The sequence below is a fragment of the Capricornis sumatraensis genome, chromosome 4 (genome assembly GCF_032405125.1).
Source record: "Capricornis sumatraensis isolate serow.1 chromosome 4, serow.2, whole genome shotgun sequence".
NCBI classification, from domain to species: domain Eukaryota; kingdom Metazoa; phylum Chordata; class Mammalia; order Artiodactyla; family Bovidae; genus Capricornis; species Capricornis sumatraensis.
Genome location: NC_091072.1, coordinates 25,861,156 through 25,888,192, shown reverse-complemented (window position 1 = coordinate 25,888,192; position 27,037 = coordinate 25,861,156). Strand labels below are relative to the sequence as shown.

The 27,037-nt window shown below is 41.7% G+C and overlaps 1 protein-coding gene and 1 non-coding gene across 3 annotated transcripts in view; one reads left to right on the top strand and one right to left on the bottom strand.

Annotated features, from left to right (window-relative positions):
- The window catches only part of MTUS1 (microtubule associated scaffold protein 1), a 189,513-nt gene that overhangs the window by 11,592 nt on the left and 150,884 nt on the right, over positions 1-27,037 (top strand). The gene's annotated exons all lie outside the window — the stretch shown is intronic.
- Positions 6,343-6,415, bottom strand: TRNAG-UCC (transfer RNA glycine (anticodon UCC)). The gene has a single exon. It is a non-coding gene; the product is annotated as a tRNA-Gly (tRNA).

Here is a 27,037-nt window from a genome sequence, read left to right as displayed (position 1 = left end):
TCAGTCGCTCAGTCATGTCCAACTCTTTGCAACCCCATGCACCGCAGCACCCCAGGCCTCCCTGTCCATCACCAACTCCCAGAGTTTACTCAAACTCATGTCCCTTGAGTTGGTGATGCCATCCAACCATCTCATCCTCTGTTGTCCCCTTCTCCTCCTGCCTTCAGTCTTTCCCAGCATCAGGGTCTTTTCAGATGAGTCAACTCTTCGCATCAGGTGGCCAAAGTATTGGAGTTTCAGCTTCAACATCAGTCCTTCCAATTAACACCCAGGACTGATCTCCTTTAGGATCTGGATCTCCTTGCAGTCCAAGGGACTCTCAAGAATCTTCTCCAACACCACAGTTCAAAAGCATCAATTCTTCGGTGCTCAGCTTTCTTTATAGTCCAACTCTCACATCTATAAACGACCACTGGAAAAACCATAGCCTTGACTAGATGGGCCTTTGTTGGCAAAGTATTGTCTCTGCTTTTTAGTATGCTGCCTAGGTTGGTCATAACTTTCCTTCCAAGTAATAAGCATCTTTTAATTTCATGGCTGCAATCACCATCTGCAGTTATTTTGGAACCCAGAAAAATAAAGTCAGCCACTGTTTCCCCACCTATTTGCCATGAAGTAATGGGACCAGATGCCATGATCTTCGTTTTCTGAATGTTGAGCTTTAAGCCAACTTTTTCACTCTCCTCTTATCAAGAGGCTTTTTAGTTCTTCTTTACTTTCTGTCAATAGGGTGGTGTCATCTGCATATCTGAGATTACTGATATTTCTCCTGGAAATCTTGATTCTAGCTTGTGCTTTCTCCAGCCCAGCGTTTCTCATGATGTACTCTGCACAGAAGTTAAAAAAGCAGGGTGACAGTATACAGCCTTGACGTACTCCTTTTCCTATTTGGAACCAATTTATTGTTCCATGTCCAGTTCTAACTGTTGCTTCCTGACCTGCATACAGATTTCTCAAGAGGCAGGTCAGGTGGTCTGGTATTCCCATCTCTTTAAGAATTTTCCAGTTTATTGTGATCCACACAGTCACAGGCTTTGGCACCGTCAATTAAGCAGAAATAGATGTTTTTCTGGAACTCTCTTGTTTTTTCCATGATCCAGCAGATGTTGGTAATTTGATCTCTGGTTCCTCTGCCTTTTCTAAAACCAGCTTGACCATCAGGAAGTTCATGGTTCACATATTGCTGAAGCCTAGCTTGGAGAATTTTAAGCATTACTTTGATAGTGTGTGAGATGAGTGCAATTGTGCAGTAGTTTGAGCATTCTTTGGCATTGCCTTTCTTTGGGATTGGAATGAAAACTGACATTTTCCAGTCCTGTGGCTACTGCTGAGTTTTCCAAATTTGCTGACATATTGAGTGCAGCACTTTCACAGCATCATCTTTCAGGATTTGAAATAGCTCAACTGGAATTCCATCACCTCCACTAGCTTTGTTCGTAGTGATGCTTTCTAAGGCCCACTTGACTTCACATTCCAGGATGTCTGGCTCTAGGTGAGTGATCGCACCATAGTGGTTATCTGGGTCATCAAGATCTTTTTTGTACAGTTCTTCCGTGTATTCTTGCCACCTCTTCTTAATATCTTCTGCTTCTGTTAGGTCTCTACCATTTCCATCCTTTATTGAGCCCATCTTTGCATGAAATGTTCCCTTGGTATCTCTAATTTTCTTGAAGAGATCTCTAGTCTTTCCCATTCTATTGTCTTCCTCTATTTCTTTGCATTGATCAGTTGACCCCCCAAAAAAATGTTGAAGAAATGCTGACTTAGACTGAGAGTTGATATTTTAGATTCTTGGGGACCTGTTGATTTGGGTTGTAGGCACCTAGTACATGGGCCTGACTTGCATTTTCAAGGTGACTGTTGAGGTCTAGACCTGTAATGCCCTGTAGGGTCATTGCCAGAGACTTCCTCCTCTAGGACGTCTATGTAATATGGTGGGAAGTTAACAGTAAAATGTAAATATCGGAATAAGTATAGAGCAGATTTGATGTCCGTGAGATCAGACCAAAAGGGTAGGGGGTGTTGTCAGCATTCATTTTTTCCCTCTCTTTTTCATTTTTTAAATTATGAAAGTATAACATATTTACAGAAGACTTGGAAAATGCCAAACAAAGCTACGTATAGTTCTACTGTATATTACAATTATTTTTTAAAGTAAATAAATTAAGATATTTAGTGGAGTTTCAATAGCAAATTCAAAAATTAATAGAATGAATATGCAGAAAAGTAGAAGGGTATAGTAGACCTGAAAAGCACTATAAACCAATTCAGCATAATTAAGATTTATACAGTTTACATGCAACAGTAGGATACAAATTCTATTCAAGTAGCATTCAAGTTTTCAGGTGGATAGGAAGGGTTAATTGGAGAGTGGATTATAGAAGAAGAACCAGGAAAAGCATCATTTTTCCCCCCATGGAAAGGCATTTTATTTTAAATGTAGCAGTGTATACATGTTGATCCCAAACTCTGTCTATCCGTTCCCCTACCTTTCTTCCCTGATAACCTTAGGTTTGTTTTCTAAGTCTGAATTTGTTGCTGTTTTGTTAGTAAGTTCATTTGTATCTTTTTTTTTCTTTTTTAAGATTCTGCAACTGTGTGATATCATATGATATTTATTTTTTACTGACTTACTTCGCTCAGTATGATAATCTCCAGATCCATCCATATTGCTACAAATGGCATTATTTTATTCTTTTTAATGGCCGAGTAATATTCCATTGCATATAGGTACCACATCTTCTTTATTCATTCACCTGTTGATGGGCATTTAGGTTGCTTCTATGTCTTGGATATTGTAAATAGTGCTGCAGTGAGAACTGGGGTGCATGCATCCTTTTAAACCATGTTTTTCTCTGGATATATGCTCAAGAGTGAGATTGTTGGATCATATGGTAGCTCTATTTTCAGTTTTTTTTAAGGAACCTCCATACTGTTCTCCATAGTGGCTGTACCAATTTACATTCCCACCAATAGTGAAGGAGGGTGGAGAAAAGGAATAAATAAACAGCGTTTATTGTTTGCAGATTTTTTGATGATGGCCTTTCTAACTGGTGTGAGGTTATACTCTCTTTGTAGTTTTGATTGCATTTCTCTAATAATTAGCAATGTTGAGCATCTTTTCATGGGCCTTTCAGCTATCTGTATATCTTCTTTGGAGAAATGTCTATTTAGGTCTTCTGCCTTTTTTTTTTTTTTTTAATCTACATGAGATGTTTGTAAATTTTGGAGACTAATCCCTTATCAGTCATATTGTTTGCAAATAGTTTCTCTCATTCTATGAGTTGTCTTTTCATTTTGTTTATAGTTTTCTTTGCAGTACAAAAGATTTTGAGTATAATTAGATCTCGTTTGTTTGTTTTGGGTTTTATTTCCATTACTCTGGGAGGTAGATCAATGATATGCCTACTATTTATGTCCATGTTCTGCCTGTTTTTCTCTAAGAGTTTTATTGTATCTGGTCTTACATGTAGGTCTTTAATGCATTTTGAGTTTATTTTTGTGTATGGTGTCAAAGAATGTTCTAATTCCTTTCTTTTTCATGTAGCTGCATAAGTAGAGCAGGTTTGATGTCCACAAGATCAGACAGAAATGGCTGTGGGTATAGTCAGCATTCAGGTTTTCAATTGGGTAGGAAGGATTAGTCGGAAAGTGGATTATAGAATAAGAACCAGGGGAACACTTCTGTTCCAACCTGAATGAATGGATGTGTTCTGGAATACCTACTGCTGTTTGTTAGCCATGTTATCTGTGAAAAAAAATTTTAATTGGGATAAAATTAAGTACCCTGAAATGCATTTAGCTTCAGCGCACAATTATGAGTTTTGACAGATACGCACTTGTGTAGCCAGTGGTAATCAAGGTAGAGAACGTGTCCATCACTCCCAGAAAGTTCTTTCAACCATGTCAATAAGTTGCTAAGCTTTGGTCACTAGTAAAGTGAGGATTATAATAATGCTTGTTTTACAAGATTGTTAATGTTATAACAATAGCAGCTAACGATTGTGTGTGAGTTAGAAAGTTTCTAAAACTTACACAGAATTCTTTCAACAGTCCTAAAGGATGGAATATTCTTGTTGCATCAGTTTTTACAGATGAGGAAAATGTGGCCAAGATTATTTTTGGCTTGCTCGAGGTAGGTAACCCAGTTACTGAGTAAAAGTGGGCGCTCTCTATGAACACTGCCTGCCTTCTGTTCCAGGCAGCTATGGGTCTGTAGCTGCATTTGTTAGCTGTTGTTCAGTCGCTCAGTTGTGTCTGACTTTTTGCGACCTCAAGGGCTTCAGCAAGCCAGGCTTCCCTGTCCTTCACCATCTCCTGGAGTTTGCTCAAACTCATGTCCATTGAGTCGATGCCATCCAGCCATCTCATCCTCTGCCACCCCTTCTTCTCCTGCCTTCAGTCTTTCCTAGCATCAGGGTGTCTTCCAGCGAGTCAGCTCTTCGCATCAGGTAACCAAAGTACTGGAGCTTCAGCATCAGTCCTTCCAATGAACATTGAGGATTGATTTCCTTTAGGGTTGATTGGTTTGATCTCTTGTCCAAGGAACTCTCAAGAACCTTCTCCAGCACCACAGTTCCAAAGTATCAGTTCTTTGGTGTTCAGCCTTCTTTATGGTCCAACTCGCACATCCATAAAAGTTAGTTGATTTTATTACTGTGAAAAGGAGAGTTTGGAAAGAGATTGAGGTCACATTTGGACTGGCTTTAATGTCCATTGCTATTTATTAACTCTGTTTCTTGGGCAAGGTACTGGATGACTGGACGCATCAGATTTAACATCTGAAAAGGCTTGGGGTGGGAAAGAGGTGACTGTCATGGGACCTGTCTGACCCACGGGGCTGTCAGCTGGGCGGATGACTATGAGAACACGTTGAGGACTTTCAAGTGCTGTGCACTGGTGTGTTATCTTGAACCACGGAAGAGGTAGCTGCCTCTCCCCCAGCCTGGCCGCACACACTGGCTGGCTGTGGGCGGACAAGAAGGACTTGACATTGTGTCAGGGAGAAGCAGTCCCTGGCTGTCCGTTTCTTGGTGTGCTGAATACTGTGTTTACACAGCCTTTTCTGTCTCACGTCTTCTGACATTCAAAAGCCTCCGTTTTTCAGCTGTTAGGTCAGCCTCACTCCACAATGCTTGTCATTTTATTTGAAGAGAGTCTTTAAACAGTTCTATTTTGATTTTCTTTCTGGAAAGTGCATCCCTGATACAAAACAGTCTGTGCTGGCTTGAGGTGGGCGAGTCCCTGAGTAATCCGAACTGTGGGATGTGTACCGGCCTGAATGGAATTCTCTCGTGTGTGCTTCCGTGTTCCTGAAGATGAGCCGTTCCCATCATTAGCGTAGATGCCAGTGTTGAAATGTAGCCCTAACTTCAGGAATTACGTTTGGTCAGTGCAGGCATTCTCTCCAGGGCTGCTTTCTCTAGGATCGTTTTCCTCCCTCCCCAGTACACCCGCTTCTGGGATGGTTCCTGGTCCTGGAGGGGCGTTACAACATCATGTCGTCATAGCAACAGGGGAGGCTGTCTGGTCCAGGTCCTCCTGCCAAGCTCTTGGTCTCTGCAGAAGCAGCTCATCAGGGACAGTCTTGAGATGCCTCTGGCTGCGTGGAGCCCACAGGGCTTTTGTGTGTGTGTGCCAGCTTCTTGGTCTCTGTATGGGCTTCCAGTGGAGGGCTGGGGCATACGCTGACCCTTCTTCGAGGGCTCCCAGGCCTTTCTGATCCACTGGCTGTCTCTGCAGTTTCTTTTGCGTGAGTCTCTGTCTCGTCCTCCTCTTCGGTCATCTTGGAGAGTGGGCGTCGGCTGCCTGTGGCCCAGCGGGCACCCTCCCTCTTCTTCCTTGCTGCCTTTTTCACCAGGCTCAGAGGTGCCAAGTGAGGATTTATGAACCAGGTGTGCTTGGGGACAAAATGAAGTGGAAAAAAAAAAAAGGGACATACTGAGATTTTCATCAAGCTAATTCATATAGTCTAAAAGAATGTTCTACAATTATGTACACCCTTCATTTTGGTGTTAAAATGTCCTTTTATAATGTGTTGGTAGTAGTAAAAAGTTACTTTGTCTGAAGTGTCTTTAGAGGCAAAACTTAAAGCTGGCTTCCCCACGTTGTCTCTCCAGATCTTCAGAGAGGAAATTTTCACTTGTCCATGAAATCTGAAAGGTCAACCAGCACTTGCTGACCTGTTCCTTATCTTCAGCCCAAGCTCCCCCTTCTCCACACTTAACCATACCCTCCATGTCCGCATCAGTGGAGCCCATCCTCCAGGTTCCCTCAGGCTGTGTCATTTTGCAGTTTTTAGAAAATGTTTTTACTGTTTGGCTGAGCCGTGTAACATCTTAGTTCCCCAACCAGGGATCGAACCCAGGCCCCTTGCAGTGGAAGCGCAGAGTCTTGACCACTGGACCATCAGGGAAGTCCCCTGCAATTTTTGTAATTATTTATTTGTCCTTTGCTTCGAGAACAGGGACTGTCTTCACCATCGTACCCCTAGCAGAGCAGCTGGTGCATGGTAGGCGAGTAATGCATTTTGTTGAATGAACGACAGCTCTTTTAGTAAAACGTCACTTGATAGCTGGGATGAGGAAACTGGCAGGATGATGCATGAAGTAACTGACCCTCACTTAGTACTTAGGACTGTTCTAGTACCCTTGTATATGGGTTCTTTTATTTTTTTGTAGCTAGTTGGAGGCTTTTGAATATAATAAAAATCATAAGAAATATTTCATGCTTGAAAGTCTCTAATAGTAAGAAAATAGTTGTAAGGAAATTGGTTAAGGTTCAGGTTGCTAACTAAAATATCTTACATTTATATAATTGTAGGGGACAGAATTACAGAATTAGTCTCAACTGTAAATGTGGATTAAGTTAAACTATACTGCCCTTTTGTTTACAACAGTTAAACTAGGAAGTTAGTATCCCCAAAGAGTGGTGTTATTTTATGTAATTCTGATTAAAATATTTTATACAGAGGGTTACAGTCACTTGGAGAAAGGCATGAGTAGATAGTGGAATTCTTCACTTAAATTGGAATGTTGAATTTCACAAATACTGTTTTGTGGAGCAGTCCTCTCCTATTTTTATTTTTTCTTTCTTCCTTTAACCACGGACTTCATTGTTTGCACATTTGCACCTATTAGTCTATGCACGAATTTTAATTTCTTACAAAACTCTATATTCCATATTGCTAGGTCACTGCACTCTCCATTTTAGGCCACATTTCCGTCAAGAGGTGTTTCCCCAAATCACAGTCTGCCTGATTGTGTGTTGTTGTTCAATTACCTGATTACCTGTTGTTCAGTTGCATGATTAGTTGTGCCCCCAACTCTTTGTGATACCATGGACTGTAGCCTACCAGGTTCCTCTGTCCGTGGGATTTTCCCAGGCAAGAATACTGAAGTGGGTTGCCATTTCTCTAGGAATCCGCTCCTGTTTTTAAGTGCAACTCTTCATTACCTCCATCTCTGCCTTTTCAACTCCAAGCCAGCCTGTCTTGCCATCACGGGTCTGTGAAAAGGGAAGCAGGGGTCTTGGCCCCAGTCAGTTTACAGCATGTTGGCCACAACTGAGTTATGGGTTGCCATTGAGGCTGGAGTTATATTATTGAATTATGTCTGCTGAGAATTGATTGCTGAGGATACTTATTGAGAGGTTTCTGTCTCGACTGACTCTCGTGTACTGATGATTTTAAAGGCTGTCACCATCGGTTAGGCTGTCATTCAGTTGAGAGCCAAATTTGGACCATTTTCATGGAGCTGAAGACTTGGTATTAAACAGTTCGCTTTAGAAATATAAAGCTAAAAAAAAAAAAAGAAGAAGAAATATAAAGCTAAACAGAGCCAAACCTGTGAATTTCCAAGTACTTCTATAGGACAACAATTTGCTGTTGTTAAGTCGCTAAGTTGTGTCTGACTCTATTGCAAGCCGGTGAACTGTAACCTCCCAGGCTCCTCTGTCCATGGGATTCTCCAGGCAAGAATACTGGAGGGGTTGCCATTTCCTCTACCAGAGGACCTTGCTGACCTGGAGATCACACTCATACCTCTCACATCTCCTACATTGACAGGTGGATTCTTTACCTCTGAGACATCTGGGAAGCCTTTAGTGCAACAATATGCATATTCAATGTTTGTTTTCTTTTTCAATTACACTGTTTATTTTTCCAAGTTTCTGGAGGACAGAGTTTAAGCATAGGCTCCCTCTATACTCCTATCTGAGAAATGCCAAAAGTAGCCAATTGTGGAGCAGTGAAGTTTTGTTCTGCTTATGAGAGTAAAGGAGGGACCTGGCTGGGTTTCTCATGTCCTGAGGTTCATGTTGTATTCCTTTGTTCTCCTGGTGAATTCCCGCATTCAGCCATCCTGGGACTGCAGGAGGGGAGGGTGCTCACCTGTAGGGCTGGAGACCCCCAGTAAGTGGATGCTAAGTGCCACGGCCAGGACCCCCGACTGACCCTTCTTTCTTCCCTGGATCTGCAGCTCAGTGTCAGGCTGCCCTGTTGTCTTCTCAAATACTAGAGCCTAACATGCTATTCTTAACATTTTCATGAGGTCTTCATTTAATGTTATCAGTAGAAATTTGAAGAGCAAATGTTTAACACTGTGGATTCAGAAAAGAATCACATTTCTTTAGAACATCCAAGTTGGGGATGAATGAAAGAGATGAATTTTGATGAGGCCTGGTGTCCTTGCAGGAGAGGTACAAGGTAAAATACAGAAAGGTATTTTCCCCTGGGTTTTTTGTATATGTTCTCCCTTGAAATTTCAGTTGTTAAAACCTGCAAGCCTAGTTTGAGATTTTTAATGCTTCATTTTAGCAGTGAGATGGAAAAACCAACCAAACACTTAGCTTGAAACTCATGTTACTGTAGCTGTCTTTTACAGAGCTGTAGTAGTAAATGGTGCAGTCTTTTATCATCAGATATATTTAGTGTTTCTGGTAGCTCTGTTCCAATTACAGAAGTTATAGTATATGGTTATTTTTATAAATAGTGCAAAGGGATATTTAACTTACTGTGTCTTGGTATGCGATTCTTTTTTTGAAAAGTGACTAAAACTTTCTTAGAATATTTTTATCAATACCTACCTGTTCCCAAGGGTGTTACACAAATCTAAAATCTCCAACTTGCTGCTTGCTGGATGTGATTATTTCAGGAAAAAAAAAAATCGTCACTGAGTTAAAAACTTCCCGGCACAGGGACTTTCCTGGTGGTCCAGTGGTTAAGACACCATGCTTCCACTGCGGAAGGTGACAATGCGATCCCTGGTCAGGAAACAAAGATCCCGCTCGCTTCATGGCATGGCCAAAAGATGTAAAAAAAAATTTTTTTCCTGGCACATGTGTTAAAATTCTCATAAGAGTAGGAGATCTTTCAGCCTTTCTTCTTTTTCTTTTTAACCTGATGAAATAGTGGGCATTATGGGTTGCATGTTTGGAAAAGGAGCCCCAGCTTTGGTCAGGCCAACTGAAGGCAGTGTTGGGGAGGGTTGGACTGTAAAGGTCATGACATCACTATCCTTGGAGGGCATTCGCCTTTGCAGGGCCTTTAGATTCTTGCTGCGTTAGCAGAGGAGTGTCCGCTAATCCTCCTGAGACTTGCCTGGCTTCTGCAGGATTTCTCTCTAAGGACTTGGCCTCGTGATGATCCAGGGCCAAGACCAGAATCAGAGAGGGGCTGCTGCCCTAAAAATAGTCCCAATATAAAAAAGGAGAGAGTCAATGGCACAGAGCCACTGCTGCCTTCCTGCTGCCAGGAGAAGATCTGGAAAGGAGCAGTCAAGTGGGAGGGTGTGTGTCTGAAGACAGGTGTGAAAAGTGTAGGGAGGGCGAGTGTTCTCCTGCTGACTCGCGTAGGGGGAGGTTGCAGTGTTAGTGACTGACTGCTTCAAAACCCTAGAAAGAGGGAAATAAGGGAGGCTATCTTTTTATGAGGCTGGGCTTGGTGAGATGTATTTCTTGATGTTTCTCATTTGCAAGAAAATACTTTGTATTTAATGTTAGTCACAGTAGTTTTGAGGAATGGAAACAGTAACGGGCCTTGTTTCCTATACGGCCCCGGGAACACAAAGCCGAGGATTGTCTGAAAACTTGCAGACAACAGATCATTGAGACAAAGACCTGTACATTTCAAATGGAAGTTTCTGGGAGGATTATTTAACACGCTTACTCATAACTCTTTGGATATATATGGTGCGCATTTTATGTTGAAGTCACGCGAGCTTGGAGAAGCTTCAGTCTCAAAGTGAGACACAGAAGACTCTTTTCAGAAAGGTAGCTGGTTTTTGTTTGGGTATGAACTATCCAAAACTTAATAGTTATTTTAGAGACTTCTATTTTTAATTTAAGGTGAAACCTATATCCCTTGACAAACAATCAGTCGTTTAAAGGCCAAGAACACCTTTTTCCTCCCAGCCTACAGGTAGTTGTGGAGGACTGAATGGTGAAGGGGCTTCCCTGGTGGTTCAGCAGTGAACACCAGGAGTTGTAAGTTCTATTCTTGAGTCAGGAAGATCCCCTGGAGAAAGAAATGGCAAACCCCTCCAGTATTCTTTGCCTGGGAAATCCATGGGGTCACAAAGAGTTGGACATGACTTAGTGACTAAATAAGGCTTCCCTGGTAGCTTAGAGGGTAAAGCATCTGCCTGCAATGCAGGAGATCTGGGTTCTATCCCTGACTTGGGAAGATCATCTGGAGAAGGAAACGGCAACCCACTCCAGTACTCTTGCCTGGAAAATCCCATAGATGGAGGAGCCTGGGAGGCTGCAGTCCATGGGGTTGCAAAGAGTCGGACACAACTGAGCGACTTCACTTTCACTTCACTGGTGCCTAAATAATAACAATGGGTGGTGAAGAGATGGAGAATATTTTGTTTGAAGACATACCTATTGATTTAGGTTTTATTTAATTTCTTTTTAAATCATGCCACACGGCTTGGGGATCCTGCTTCCCTGACCAGGGATTGAACCTGGGCCCTTGGCAGTGAAAAGTGACAAGTTGTAGCCATTGGCCTACCAGGGAGTACCCCATACTGATTTAGGAATGGATGGTCATTTATTTTCAAGGATTCTTCCACTCTGTCTCAGAGCTGACTTTTTGTCACTCAGTCGTGTCCGACACTTGCGACCCCATTATTTATAGCCCTCCAGGCTCCTCTGTCCATGGAATTCCCCAGGCAAGAATACTGGAGTGGGTTGCCATTTCCTTCTCCAGGGAATCTTCCCGACCCGGGATGGAACTCACGTCTCCTGCGTCTTCCTGAATTGGCAGGTGGGTTCTTCATCACTGAGCTACCAGAGAAGCCCAGTTGACTATTTAGTTTAGACCATATCATCTCTTTGGGGGGCCACAGTGAGAGCTCCCTTGCCTTTTGAAGATACTTCTCAGGTTTAGCACAAAGGCTAACCTGTTGCTAATTGTTTTTCTAGATCGGTGGGTCTGTGTTTCCTCCTAAGTGTGATGAGAGGCCATAGGGAGCTTTGGGAGAAGATTTGCACGAGGGGACACGTTCAGAAGGATCATTTTGGTCGCTTTGTGGAGAATGTATTGAAAGGAGGCAAGAGGCTAATGATTTGCTCATTTGGTTCAGCAGAGAGACAGTAGTGACTTGGACTTGGGGTAATAGTGAAGGTGAGAAGCAGCTGGGTTTGGGATGTATTAAGTATTTTGAAGGTAGCCTCTTTCCTCTTTAGGAGTGGCTATTGGGTTGGGAGGGGGGATGAAGGATGACAACTGGGTTTTTGGCATAATCAGTGGGGTTGCACTGTAGTGTCTTAACAGAGACTGGGACAAGAAGGAAGCTGCAGGGAGGTCTAAAAGCCCAGAGTTGTCTTGTAGATGTAGGAAGTTTGAGATGCCTATTAGATAAGCAAATGTAGGTGTTGACTTGACAACTGGATATTAAAATCTGGAGCTTTAGAGAAAGAGCAGGACTAGAGATATATGCTTGTGGGAGTCGTTATTCCAACAGAAAGTATTTACTGTAATAATACCATAAGTTGGGAAGAGAAGGGGTTAAGGGGCTGAGCCCTGCCTTACTCTCAACACGGGTGAGGGTGGGGGGTGTTGGTCAGAGAAGAATCAGAAGAGGCATTTGCCAAGAAGCAGCCTGTGAGTGTCAGAGAATGCAGACAGAGCGATGCCTCTGAGGTCACGTGAAGGAGGTGTCTTGAATTTGAACCCTAGGGTGGGTGAAGAGTTGTGTTTACCAGACAGAGAACACTTCTGTTCACTTTTTGGTAAGTTGTGTGTTTGTGTGTGTGTAGTTGTCATTTAGAATCTTTGATAAGCTTTAGCAAACCATGGTCAAATTCAGCCAAAAGTAAAAACAAATACAACAAATTACTGTAAAGCACCAGAATACATGGAATCTAGAAAAATGATACCGCTGAACCTATTTCCAGGGTAGGAATGCCAGAGAGGCAGACGTAGAGAACAAACTTGTGGACACAGTAGGGGCAGGAGAGGGTGGGGCGAATTGGGAGAGGAGCACTGACAGGGATATCCTCCCGTGTAGAATGGATCCCTAGCGGGAAGCTGCTGGATAGCACAGTGGGCTCAGCGAGCTGAGGGGTGGCATGGGGGGTGCGTGTGAGGGAGGCTCAAAGGAGAACGGGTATAGGTATACATATAGCTGACTCGTGGTGTACAGCAGAAACTAAGGCAACATTGTACAGAAATTATACTCCAAATAAAAATCAATTAAAAAAAACACACACCAGAATCTGAGATTTAGTTAGGCAACCTCATTGCAGAGAAATGTATGCATTCTGTTACTCATCTTCGAAATGCGGACAATGGGTGGAGGTACCGTAATTCTCTTTGAGGACCCCTAAGTCCCCAAACACTTCTTTATATCCACCACTGCCCTTAGTGCTCTTTTAAGGCCTTCCTTTGCCTGGGCTCTCACTTCAGAGGCCCCACTCCACATCACATTGAAATATAACCACACTTGATATTTAAACAGTTGAGTTGCTGCTGACTGCTGAAAAGACACTACAGTTAAGACTTTCCTGGGGACTTGCCTGCTGCTCCAGTGGCTAAGACTCGACCGTCCCAGGGCAAGGGCCCTGGTTCGATCAGGGAACTAGATCCCACAACTAAAGAACCCGAGTGCCACAACTGAGCCCCTGTGCAACTGAATAAATCAATATTTAAATTATATATATACATATGTAAATATAAAGACCCTTTTGGTTCTTTGCCGCCTTAGCTGCTACTAACTTTTCAGGTCTCACCTACACGTGTGACTTGCTCAGAGACCCCCTACTCCTATAATAGCAACCAGAATACCAACGTCTTTCTTAATTGACCACAATTTCTGGCTGAATAGTTGTGTAATTTTTTTTTTGTCTGTTTCGTTCACCCTTTTGTCATTTTGTTCACACACCTAGCAGCGTGTTTGGCATATGATGGGCACCTGACGAATTGGATGAATGAATGTCAAGAAAAGAGCTCTCTCAGAGGTGCAACCATAGCTCTGGTTTCCAAGCTCAGTATTGTATTTACTTTCAAGGTAGATTTACTGAGGTACGATTTATTTATAGCTTGCTCAGTCCTGTCCAACTCTTTGTGGCCCTGTGGACAGTAGCCCGCCAGGCTCCTCTGTCTATGGGATTTCTCAGTCAAGAATACTGGAGTGGGTTGCCATTTCCTTCTCCAGGGGAATCTTTCAAATCCAGGGATCGAACCCAGGTCTGCATTGGTAGGTGAGTTCTTTGCCATCTGAGCCACCAGGAAGCCATACATTTTTTTTTATTGCTGAGTGCTATTTCATTATATGGATGTACTGCAGATATTTTATTCATTTATCAACATATGTGTTTACTTCTAATTTGGGGAAATTATTAAATTTTTCCTCCTGGTCTTAATAACACAGACATGATATTAAAACAGCATCAATAGCCCATAGCCCTGTACCTCCCCCACGTCTAATATATTCATCTTCTCATGTTCTTTTACTATATATTTTATGACTGTAATCATAAAATGTGCATTTTTCCTAGTTGTTTGTACACTGCATAGGTAAAAATGGTTGTATTTCATTGAGTTACTCGACTATAATTTTCTTATCAGTCCCTTGTTCACATTTAGGTTGCTTCTAAGTCAGTTGTAGAAAATATGCTAAAAATCCTCTGGCCTCCCCTATGACAAATTCTTGGCAACAGTTTACTTAAGACTCTTAATTGGAAGTGGTAGAAATCAATCCAGGTAAACCCAGGCAAAAACCAGGTAGGCTTCATAAGGAAGGGTGTGGGAAGTTGCTCACAACTCAAGTGTCAAGGCAGCTGGTGGGAACCAAGTCAGGTCAGTTCCCTCGTTGCTTTCATTTCTGAGTCTCTTGGGACAAAGCTGCTTTTTTTCTGCAGATCCTTGCTTCCTCTGCTTCTGAGTGCAGGGAGGAAGGGGACTAACTGCAAGGCTTGGCTTGATCAGCTTCTCTGTTTTAGGGAATTCCATGAATCCGTGGAATTCTGCCAGTCTCTTTCAAATCCGCATGCTGGTTTGGAAGACAGAACCTGGCCCTGTTTGAGGGTTGGTGTCTCCACTAGAGCCAGTCCATAGAGTGAGGCCACTTCAGGGAGTCAAGGGGGCTGTTGTCAAAGGGGATTGTTGTGACCTGATTCCACCCTCGAAGTTTTAGATTCCAAATAAGATTACATAAAAGCCATTTTTATCACTGTTGAAGTTGAATTCCAAAGGGAACTCTGCTCAGTGTGATGTGGCAGCCTGGATGAGAGGGAAGTTTTGGGGAGAATGGATACATGTATATGTATGGCTGAGTCCCTTGGCTGTTCACCTGAAACAGTCACAGCATTGTTAATCGGCTGTACTCCAATATAAAATAGAAAATTTTAAAATAATCCAAAACAGTTAATTGAAAAAAAAATGAGGAGGCTGGTAGAGAGCTATTATATGTATATTTTTTGTATTTGTGTTTGCACGATTAGTTGCTCAGTGGTGTCCAACTCTTAGCGACACTGTGGACTGTAACCCTCAGTCCATGGGATTCTCCAGGCAAGAACATTGGAGTGGGTTGCCATTTCCTCCTCCAGGGGATCTTCCCAACCCAAGGATTAAACTCACATCTCCTGCATTGGCAGGTGAATTCTTTACCATTGAGCCACCTGGGGTGCTGGTATTTGTGTTTAGATTATAAAAATAGTTGTTTACCGCTCCTTAGCTTTGATCCATCATCTCTGAGGGATATGTAATGGATAGCTGAGAAAGTCTGATTTACATTTACAGCCAACATTTATTGAATGCTTACTTTATATAACCATTGTGCCCGAGATGTGTGTAAAATACAGGTAGTTTATTCAAAGGGATTATTCTCTCAACCATGCAATCAAGCTGAGATTTGTTTTACCCTGAAGAAGGAGTTTCTTTTGAAGTGGGCCTTGAGTGGGAGTGTTCCATGTAGAGGTAGTCGCGTCAGCTTTGATCTGGAAATAATTCAGTAGTGGTGCTGGGAATTCCCTGGTGGTCCAGTGGTTAAAAATTGTGCTTTCACTGCCATGCTCCTGGGTTCAATCCCTGGTTGGGGAATTAAGATCCCACAAGCTTTGTGATGTGGCAGAAGCAAAACCAAAAGAACCAAGCAGTGATGCTGGAAGGTTTGGAGGCTCACTAAGAAGCTGAGCACCACCATTTATGGATGCCTGCCTAGAAGCCTGTTCCTGAGCTGTGTGACCAGCTGGGCTGTGTGTCTTGTGCTGTCTTTGATCTTTAGGCCCTGGCTGGAGTCTCCTAGGCTGATCAGGCCGCTGGTCCTGGAGTCCCTGCCTGATCCCTCCGGGGACTTGCCCAGTTGACTGGCTGTGGGTCTAGATGCTCCTCCGGCTTCCTCCTCCTCAAACTCAGACAACCGCATCTGAAAGTCTTTGTCAGCAACGTGCCCTGGTTACTATCATGATTTTACTCTTCTCTGAAATCACATGTCTCTTATGACTGATGTTGATAGGGTGAGGATTTAAAAGATTATGACAACAAAACTTGCACGCTTAAGGGTATCTGTTCACATGTACAAATGGGTTCTTTCTATGCGACTGTCTGGCCCAGAAGAACTCCTGCCTCACAGGTGTGGTGCCACAGGCCCTTCCCCTTGTGGATTGAACATTTGAGATCTCAAATAGTCATCTGCTCAGTCACTAAGTTGTGTTCGACTCTTTGTGATCCCATGGATTGCAGCGCACCAGGCTTCTCTTTCCTCCACTGTCTCCTGGAGTTTGGTCAAATTCATGCTCATTGAGTTGAAGATGCCGTCCAACCATCTCATTCTCTGTCGTCCTCTTCTCCTCCTGCCCTCAATCTTTCCCAGCATCAGGGTCTTTTCCAGTCAATCTGCTCTTTGCATCAAGTGGCCAAGCTTCAGGATCAGTCCTTCTAATGCATATTTAGGGTTGACCTCCTTCAGAATGGACTGGTTGGATCTCCTTGCAGTCCAAGGGACTCTCAAGAGTCTTCTCCAGCACCACAGTTTGAAAGCATCAGTTCTTCAGTGCTCACCCTTTTTTATGGCCGAACTCCCACATCTATACATGATTACTGGGAAAATCATGGCTTTGGCTGTATGGACCTTGGCATCCCAAAGTTCTAAGATACCTGATATAGACTTTTTCACCTGTTTTATAGATTGGGAAAGTTGAGATAGCAGTGAAATTAAGCCATCAGTTTGTGGTGTTATCTTTTTTTAAATTGTGGTAAAGTACGCAGAACAATTCACCATTTTAACCATTCTTTTTTTTTTCTTTTAACTTTTTATTTTATATTGGGGTATAGCTGATTAGCAGTGGCGAACAGCGAAGGGATTGAGCCACACATAAACATGTATCCATTCTCCCCCAAACTCCCCTTCCATTCAGGCTGCCACATGACATTGAGCAGAGTTCCATGTGCTGTATAGAAGGTCCTTGTTGGCTGTCCATTTTATTTATTTTGATTTTTTTAAAAATTCATTTGTTTTTAGTTGAAGGATAATTGTTTTACAGTATTGTGTTGGTTTCTGCCAAACATCGGCATGAATCAGCCATAAGTATACCTATTTTCCCTCGCTCTTGAACCTCCCTCCCACCTCCCTCCCCATCCCACCCCTCTAGGTTGCTACAGAGCCCCAGCCTGAGTTCCCTGAGCCATACAGCAAATTCCCATTGGCTCTCTATTTTCCATGTGGTAATGTATGTTTCCATGACTCTCTCTGTTCATCCCACTTAACCATTCTTAAGTATACAGTTCAGTGGCAGTACGTACATTCACAGTATTGTGTAATCATCACCCTGTCTAGTTCCAGAATTTTTCATCATCCCAAACAGAAACTTTGAAATCATTGAGGAATAATTTCTCATCCAATTTTCTCACTAGCTCCTGGTAACCTCTCTCCTACCTTCTTCTGCCTCTATGGATTTTCCTGTTTAGGTACCTCATGTAAGAGGAATCATACCATGTTTGTCGTTTTCTGTCCTTTTCATTTAGAATGTTTCCAAGGTCCATCTGTTTGCAGCATTATTAAAATTTCATTTCTTTCTATGGCCAAATGATATTCCATTGTATTTAGCTACCACATTTAGTTTATTCATTCACCTATGTATCCTTGGGTTGCTTCCACCTTTTGCTTATTATCCATAATGCTGATGTTGACATAAGTGTACAGAGATCTGTTCAAATCCCTGCCCTGGGTCCTTTTCAGTGTACGCTTTGGAGTGGAATGCGAGATTGTATGGTGATTCTGTGTTTACCTTTGGAAGAACCACCAAACTGTTTTCCACAACCACTGTGGCATTTTCCTTACCCGCCATCAACACAGGAGGGTTCCAGTTTCTTCACATCCTTGCCGACATTTTCATCATGGCCGTGCCAGTGGGTATGACGTGTTAACAGCAAAGTGAATCAGCTATACATACACACGCATATGTGCGCGGTTGATGAGTTGCATCTGACTCTTTGCAGCCCTAGGAGGGTAGCCTGCCAGGCTCCTCTGTCTGTGGGGTTCTTCAGGCAAGAATACTGGAGTGGGTTGCCATTTCCTCCTCAACGAAATCTTCCCAACCCAAGAATGGAACCCGAGTCTCTTAAGTCTCCTGCATTGCAGGTGGGCTCTTTACTACTAAGAGCCATCAGGGAATTTCATACATACACATATATTTCCTGGTTTTTTTTTTTGGATTTCCTTCCCATTTAGGGCACCACAGAGCCTTAAGTAGAACTCCCTGCACTATGCAGCAGGTTCTCATTAGTTAGTATATTTTATGCATAGCAGTATGTATATGTCAATCCCAGTCTCCCAATTCATCCCTTCTTTCCTTTTCCCCCTTGGTGACCATACATTGTTCTTTATGTCTGTGTCTGTATTTCTGCTTTGCAAATTGGTTTATCTGTGTCATTTTTCTAGATTCCACATATATGTTGATATGCATTTTCTTTTCTTTCTTACTTCCCTGTGTGACAGCCTCTAGGTCTATCTACGTCTCTGCAAATGGTACAACTTCATTCCTTTTTTATGACTGAGTAACATTCCATTGTATATGCATGCCACATCTTTATCCATTCCTCTGCTGGTGGACATCTCATGGCTGTGATTTCTATTTCCCCAAAGACTCATAATGTTAAGCATCTTTTCAGGGGTCATTTGCATATCATCCTTGGAGAAATGCCTCCTTCCTTTGAATGAAAGGCCTCGGTGTTTCACAGTCCTATATTTTAGCTCTCTTGAATGTCTATGGGTATATATGTATTCTTAAGAAGATTGGATTGAAAGTGGGAAGGTTTTCTCTGTTTTAGCAGAAGATGTTGAAATATTACAAGTTTATCCTTTGAAGTAAAAATTTGCTTTTGGGATCTTCACGTGGGTTATGCGCTCCCACACACACAGAGAAGGTAGGCCACGCCACCTGTCTGATTGGAGCAAGAAAGGCTTAAGGCCCTTAATCCCATTTAGCATTGTAAAAGGAGGAAGAGGAGGCAGGATGGAAAATGAGGTTGCCTCCCCTTTGGTTTCTGTGTGTTTTAGAAGGGAGAAAACTTTCACCCATTTTTATTTTCCCAGCCCCTACATCTTCAGACTCTTGAGATGAAGATGGTGATAGCCAGTGTCAAGTAGGACAAGTAACTTCTTTGATTCTCTTTTTTTTGACCTGGAATGCATTTTTTTCCCCATTGAAACAACACCCTAGCTTGTATTCAGCTTCTTGGTCTTCACACGCGTGTTAAGGGTTAGGTCTAGCTGACCTAATAGGACTTAAGTTATAAATTAAATTTGTTTCCGTTTGGGGCCAGGCTAGAATCCTCTTCCTCATGAAGAGCATCGCTCTAGGAAAATTAGTTTTGAGCTAAAGTAAATTTTCAAATGAACTATAGGTGGTGACCTGCCTGTAATCTGGGGACTGCCTCTACCAGCAGAGTAGCTGAAGGTCGTGTGACGAGCTGAGTGGAGTTGTGGAGGAAGCATGTGTACAGGGGCCGCAGAGAGGGGAACAGCACCGGCTTGGTGCGTCTGCATCCCCCCTGCTTGGGTGGTGCTCTGGAGCCAAGTTTCTAGCTCAGAAATGCCAGCTGTTGATACACATGTGCCTAGGGGCAATGTCTGTGTGCTGATTGACAAATACAGAAATATCGAGAGAGGCATAAGAGCCTTTTTGGGAGAGGGGGAGGATCAAGCCATTTTATTGAGGGGCTTTGGGCGAGGATCAAAGGGCTGGGAGGACAATGAGATCTGAAGTCCTCCTCCTGGCTGGAGTTTCCCCAGCTTCACAGTCACTGAACCTGCTGGGTTTTGATGCTTCATCAAAGTGTAGCATCTTACCCCAAGTCTGCCTTTGTGTACCGGCCCTAGATATATATATATATATTTTTGTTGTTGTTGTTGTTGGTCTCTGTTGCCTTTCACACGGACATTTAAAACTGTGTCTATTCCTTGAATTCTTTTTTTCTTCTGCCTTTTTTTTTTTTTTTTTTTAATATTGACACCCTAGACCTTCCAAGTGACTTCCAGCAACCCAGCTTCCCTGGTGCCTCAGCAGCAAGGAACCCGACTGCCAGTGCAGGAGAAGAGTTCAGTCAGTGGGTGCGAAAGATCCCCGGGAGTAGGAAGTGGCTCCCCATCCCAGTATTCCTTCATGGGGGATCCCATGGACAGAGGAGCCTGGCAGGCTACAGTCCATGGAGTTGCAGAGTCTCAGACATGGCTGAGTATGAAGGCTCCAGCAACCTCAGAGCATCTGTCTCTACTGATCGTGGGCTAGCACGGCTCTTACGGACTCTTCCCCCATGGCCCCACTTGAGTTTGGTCTGAGGCATCAACAATAAGCTGTTTTAAAAGTTTGGCTCAGAGATACTGATTTCCCGTGATGTGTAATTGATTATTTTTTTTCCCTTGGAATCTGGTTTCTAATCTTTCTATATAATTTTACAAGGAGGAATAAATTTTCCTCTACCCTTCTAGGTTCTTCTGGCTGGTCTCAGAAGTAAACTGACATGAGACAGACAAGCAGGAGAAAATCACACAGAAGTTTAGTAACTTGTATACATGGGAGGGACCCAGGAAAACGGAGCAACTCATCAAAACAGCCAAAATCCTCACTTTAAACACCATTTCAGCTAAAGAAAAAAAAGGATCTTGGGGACAATGGTTTGGGGCCTTAGAAGGGAGGAAGGCAGTTGACACAAAGATGGAAAAGCAAATGTTAGGTAAATAAATGTTTGTTGGGTCAGCAGAGACAATGGGACACAGGATTTTAACAAACAGACTGCTAGATTCCCCGTGTGCATACCTGGCTCATACCAGATTGTCTATGATGATGGCTCCCTTCCTGGAACAAGTCCTCTGTCTACATTCTTTAAATAGTCCATGTGCGTGCGTGCGTGCTTGCTCACTCGTGTCTGACTCTTTATGACGCATGGACTATAGCCTGCCAGGCTCCTTTGTCCATGGAATTTCCCATGGCAAGAATACTGGAGTGGGTTGCTGTTTCCTTCTCCAGGGGATCTTCCTGACCAAGGGATCGAACCTGTGTCTCCTGCATTGGCAGGCGGATTCTTTACCACTGAGCCACCAGGGAAGCCCAGACAGTCAGTGGGGGAAGGTCAGAGTTTCTTTCTGAGTCTTTTGGGCTTGATTGTTTCCATCTTGAAATAATCTTCATGCCAAAGAGAGATTTTAGGGTGGCAAATTTTGTTCCCCTACAGCTATATACCTTTATTCCTCTTGGAGCCTTACTGGTGTCTCAGAGAATGAAGAGAAACAGTTCTCAGCCTAAGCTAACTTTTCAAATCAAGTAGGGGAAAGGAGGGAATATTATGCGCATGTTTGTTGCATCTGCTTGGAACCTGACAGGATGCTTTAGTTTCTAGGAGGTAGCTTCTCTTTCTTAGGAACATGTCTTTGGAGGTTTAATCTCTTGTAGATTGATTCTTTTATATGGATTAAACAGTTTTTTTTATATAATCTTCAACAAGTTCCTAAGCTGCTACTTTTAAAACATTTATTTATTTTAAATTGTAGGATAATTGCTTTGCATTGTTGTGTTGGTTTCTGCCATACATCAACATGAATCAGCCATACATATACACACGTCTCCTCCCTCTTGAACCCCCCACCCCATCCCTTCCTCACCTCCACCCCATCCCACCCCTCTAGGTCATCACAGAGCACCATGCTGCGCTCCCTGCTATACAACGACTTCCCTTTAGCAATCTGTTTTACACATGACAGTGTATAAGTTTCAATGCGACTCTCTCAATTTGTCCCCCTTCTCCTTCCCCCAGTGTGTCCACAAGTTTATTCTCTTTGTCTAAGTCTCCATTCCTACCCTGCAAATAGGTTACTTAGTACCATTTTTCTAGATTCCATATATATATATGTTTGTGTGTGTTAATATATACTATTTGTTTTTCTCTTTCTGACTTAAACTTCACTCTGTATAATAGGCTCTAGGTTCATCCACCTCATTAGAACTGACTAAAATGTGCTCCTTTTTATGCTGAGCTGCTACTTTTTTTCATAGGCTTGTGTCCATTTTCTTTCCCTGGCCCTCTTCTGCCTCTGTTTCTTTGTGAAGAATCACAGGTAGTTGTGCAGAAACTGGAAGAAATACTTTGGTTATTCAGTAAACAATCTGAGCTGTTTCTACTAGAGCCTCTTTATCATTGAGTGATACTGGATTCACAAAAAGATTGAACATAGTGTTTAGTTTTTGGCCTAGTTTCCCTTTGTAGAAAAACATAATCTGTTTCGAGACCAGTACTGAATGTACTGGTTTTCTTATCTTAATTGGCGTTGGCAATTGTAGCCAAACTTCTTCCTTGGTAGGACATCAAAAGATGAAGCTGGCCTCTTGTTCTAGCAAGCAGGTCCAGATAATTTTGTTTTAGCAGATGTGCCTGACAGTTGTAGTAAGTAAAAGTCCCTTTATTTAGCTCCACTTTGGTGTAGTCACTGGGAGATTGAGAACAATAGGGACTCGGGTTTGGATAATGCAAGTGAAATATTTACCCTTGCTCATTTGTAGCTTTGAGACACAGACTGTTTATTTAATACGTTACATTGGTATAGACAGTCTAACTTTTTTTTTTTCCCTAAATTATTGTATTCTTTAAGCTTGTATCTAGTTTCTGCAGGCTTGGTTTCTTTTCTTTGAAGTTATGTTTGACCTTCTTAATGCAGGGTTAGTTTGTGGTACTTGTGCCATTTCACCTAAGGTGGTTAAATAAATATTGTTAAAGAGGATAAAAATTTAGGATAGGGCTTTATTCTAAATGTACCATTAAATCATACTTTTATGAGGCAAGATGGTGGTGACTTGAAGGGGCTGGAGGCAAGAGTATTTAATCTTGGTTCTGTCTCTAAATAGTTGTATGAACTTGGAAGTCATCAGAGCTGCTAACTTGCCTGATTCCTGGGGCACCATTACCACCATCTTCAATGTAACCCTACTGCTAGTGTTGCTTTTCCACAGAATATATGTGAATGGTGACTCCTAAAGTTGTGTAATTGAAAGCAGCACTATAAACCATAACTTATTTTCTGTAGGCCACAATTTTCTTACATACAGAATAAGCAGATTGTAAAGAATCTGCCTCCATTGAGGGAACTGTGGTTTCAATCGCTGGGTCTAGAAGATTCCCTGGAGAAGGGAATGGCTACCCCCTCCAGTTTTCTTGTCTGGTGAATCCATGGGCAGAGGATCCTGGCGGGCTACGGTCCATGGGGTCCCATAGGGTTGGACATGACTGAGCAACCAACACTTTCGTTTTCAGACTGGACTCAATGAACCCGGACACTTGAGGCAGTCATTAGTGTTCGTCAAGCCCTCTTCTGTGAGTGGGCCCTGTTTACAGGGGAATAGTAAAATTACCTTCGTTCTTAAGAGTAGTCTGTTTCAAGAGAAGTTCCTCTGTTGTAGTCTTTGGATTCATGAATAAACTGCTACAAGACTTCTTGGAACGTGCTTCAGGTGTCTGAACTGAATGGTTCTATTGTTGGAATTTGAGAGACATTTATTTAGGGACTACATTGACTGTTTTGTCAAGTCCGAATGTTCCTTGACTTACAGTGGTTCGACTTGATGGTGCAAAATAGTGTTAGTGTTTTCAGTAGAGGCCATATTTCGAATTTGGAGCTTTTCCTGGGCTAGTATCCTCTCTCCTGATGCTGGGCAGTGTCAGGCACCATCAGCCACGTGATCACGAGGGTAAACAACCGATACACTCACCTCTCTGTACCCAGACAGCCATTCTGTTTTTCATTTTCAGTGCAGTATTCAGTCATCTACATGAGATTGTACATTATTATAAGTTTTGTGTTAGATGGTTTTGTCCAACTGTAGGCTAATGGAAGTGTTCTGAGCAGTTTAAGGTAAGCTAGGTAAACTGTGATGTTTGGTGGGTGAGGTGTACCAAATGCATTTTCAATTTACACTGTTTTCAACTTCCATTGGGTCTATTAGCATGAAACTCCATCATAAGTTGAGGAAGATCTATAACAGCTTTGACACTAGTTATTCATGTTTTGAAGAGCAGATATGTTGACCTAAGATTCTAAATAAAGTGAAAGTGAAGTTTCTCAGTCGTGTCCGACTCTGAGACCCCCATGGACTATAGCCTACCAGGCTTCTCTGTCCATGGGATTTTCCAGGCAAAAGTACTGGAGTGGGTTGCCATTTCCTTCTCCAAAAAAAAAAAACCTCCCAAAAAACCTATATAAAGATGTACAAAAAAATCAAAAAGACACTTCACCAAAGAGGATCTACAGACAGCAAACAGCACTTGGAAAGATATCCAGTATCACTAGCCATTAATATTAATATATCAATATCACTACCCCATGGACTGTAGCCCTCTAGACTCCTCTGTCCATGGGATTTTCCAGACAAGAATACTGGAGTGGGTTGCTGTTTCCTTCTCCAAAGATTCTGAATAAATGACCTCCAAATCTTTTAATCTCAGTTTTTATGAAAAAAAAAAATGGTGATCAAAGAAGTACAATTTGCAAAGAATGTATGTTATTCCACTGGAATATAGATGTATCTTTAATATCTTGGTATTTAAATAAGATTCCAAAAGTAATTATAAATATTTAATGAAATGTGTAACACAAATGTATAATGTGGCAGTCTCTTCTACACCCCTGCTCAACCTAAGGGGATGGTGATAAACTCTTGAAATTATATCCTTCTAGAACTTTCTCTTACACAAATGTTACGTTGAAGATTTTTGAGTATTCATCTGAAGTTTAAAGGATATGAAATGCCTAAAAATTTATTAGTATAGGAAATGAGAAGTGAAATTGTAGGTAAATTAATGAAGATTATACCTTAAATCTGAGTTTTATATTTTGATATAGATGCTTACTTACCATCTTTTCTTCAAATATTTTGTTTGTTTGTTTCCAAATCACTTGAATATTCTGGTTTCTTTAATCCAGATGCAGTCACCCAGCAACCGTGAGTGCTGATTTAATCTGACAAGTGAAAGTAACTCCTGTTTCAGACCTGGTCTGGATAGGCCAGGAAGTTGCTTACTTCACAGAACACTTTGTTTTTGTTTTGAGTTTTACTGTAAGTGATGTACAGTATAGCCAAGAAACATACACGTTTTCTCTCTGTAAGGCTTAAAAAAATCTGTGATGTTTTGTTGGCAGAGAGTCCAAGGGAAATTCTTCACTTTGGAAAAAAACTAGTCATTATACCCAGCCGTATTACTGCTGCAAGGCTGAGCTGGTCTTTGAATAACCATGGTCCCTTGAGAGGATTCACTGATGGTCTGGTGGGCATTTCCTTCAGTGTGGTTGTCATCTCTGCATTGCGATATGAAGAAGACAGTCCCTACAGTGCAGCCAAGTATTTTTTTTTTTTTAACTTGAATGAGACATCACTTGCTTATGTTGATAGTTGTTGATTTTTATTTCTGAGAAATATGGGTAAGTTACCTTGACATGGTTGATTTGGGGCATTTAAATTAAGCAAAATGCTTGAGTTAATTATGTTTTAGAAGTGGTACTTTAAAAAAATGCTTTTTAAGTCAGATACCCTTTTTCATCCCCTTCTATTTGTGATATTTATCTTATTAAAACACCGCTATTTCAGGATAAATTCTAGAATGTGTGAAAGCCAAAGATTACTATGAACAAATGATCATATCAAAATGATCATTTTTTAGAGAAGAAAAGAGTTCAGCCCCTGTGATGCTGTGTTTTGTGTTTAACTTGCTAAATAAAAATTTCACACATTGCTTCATCAGAGTTCACGTTACCTAGTCAGTTTTTTAATATAATATATAATTTTATATATTGTAACTTTTCTATATTGTCACAACATGGTCATTTTATGGTTTTTTTTTTTTTTTAACACTTACAATAGCAAAAGTATGGAAGGAGATGATTCCAAATACACTTTAGTTCCTCTGTCATCTGAAGTGCCTGGATCCTTGGTTGTTTGGTCAGCTTTGCATTGTGATTCTGGTTATAACTCTGAGTCCGTGTGTGTGTGAGAGAGAGAGAGAGAGAGAGGGAAGAGGGTGGGAGGAAGGGAGGGAGGTGTGGAAGAAAGCTAGAAGTACTGAAATATTAATGATTTAAAATACTCTGAGTATGTTTAACCTGGCCATTTGACTTCCGTGCTATCTTAGCAACAAAATAAGAGAATTATGGAAACACAGCTTGGTTGTTTATGCTGTTTGATATGTTTAAAGAATATAGAATGTCCTGAAACGTAGATATTTGTAAAAGGAAAACATTAAAACATTCTATTTAGGAGAATTTCTGACTAAGCTTTCAGGAATGTGATTTTAAGAGTCTGTGAGTGTGTGGGGTCTTCCACATGCTGGTTTGAGGTTTTAGGAAATTCTTCAGCCAGAAAGTCTTGGAATAAAAGGACATTTTTGGAATAAAGGCCAGAGATCTGAATTCTTGAAGCTCAGGAGGTTATTAACAGGCTTTGTGTTGACTCTTCTAGCAGATTCTTCTTCAGTGGTGGTGTCCTTATCCTAATCAGCCAGGGCTTCACTCTCTCTGCCCCTCTTGCAAGTGTTGTTGTTTAGTTGCTAAACTGTGTCCAACTCTTCTGCTTCCTCTGTCCATTGGATTTCCTGCAAGTGTGGATTTATCTATAAAAGACTAACTATGCCATAGTCCTTTCATATCTGTGGAAGATTGTTTTCAGGACCCGAAGACACGAAATCTGTGGATACTCCAGTCCCTTGTATAAAATGGGGTAGTATTTGCGTGTAACCTATGCACATGCTCTCATATATTTCATATCATCTGTAGATTACTTATAATATCTAAAATAATGTAAATGCTGTGTAAATAGCTGTAAGTAGAATATTAATGCTATGTAAATATTATATAAATAGAATATTAATGCTATGTAAAAAATTGCCAGTGGGTAGCACATTCAAAGTTTGCTTTTTTGAAACTTTCTGGAATTGTTTTCCAATATTTATCTGCTGTTGATTGAACCCATGGATTTAGATTCCACAGATATGGAGGGCCAACTGTATTGTGTAGTAATAAGTATAGAATAGTCTGTTTTCAGATGTCAGTTCTCATTC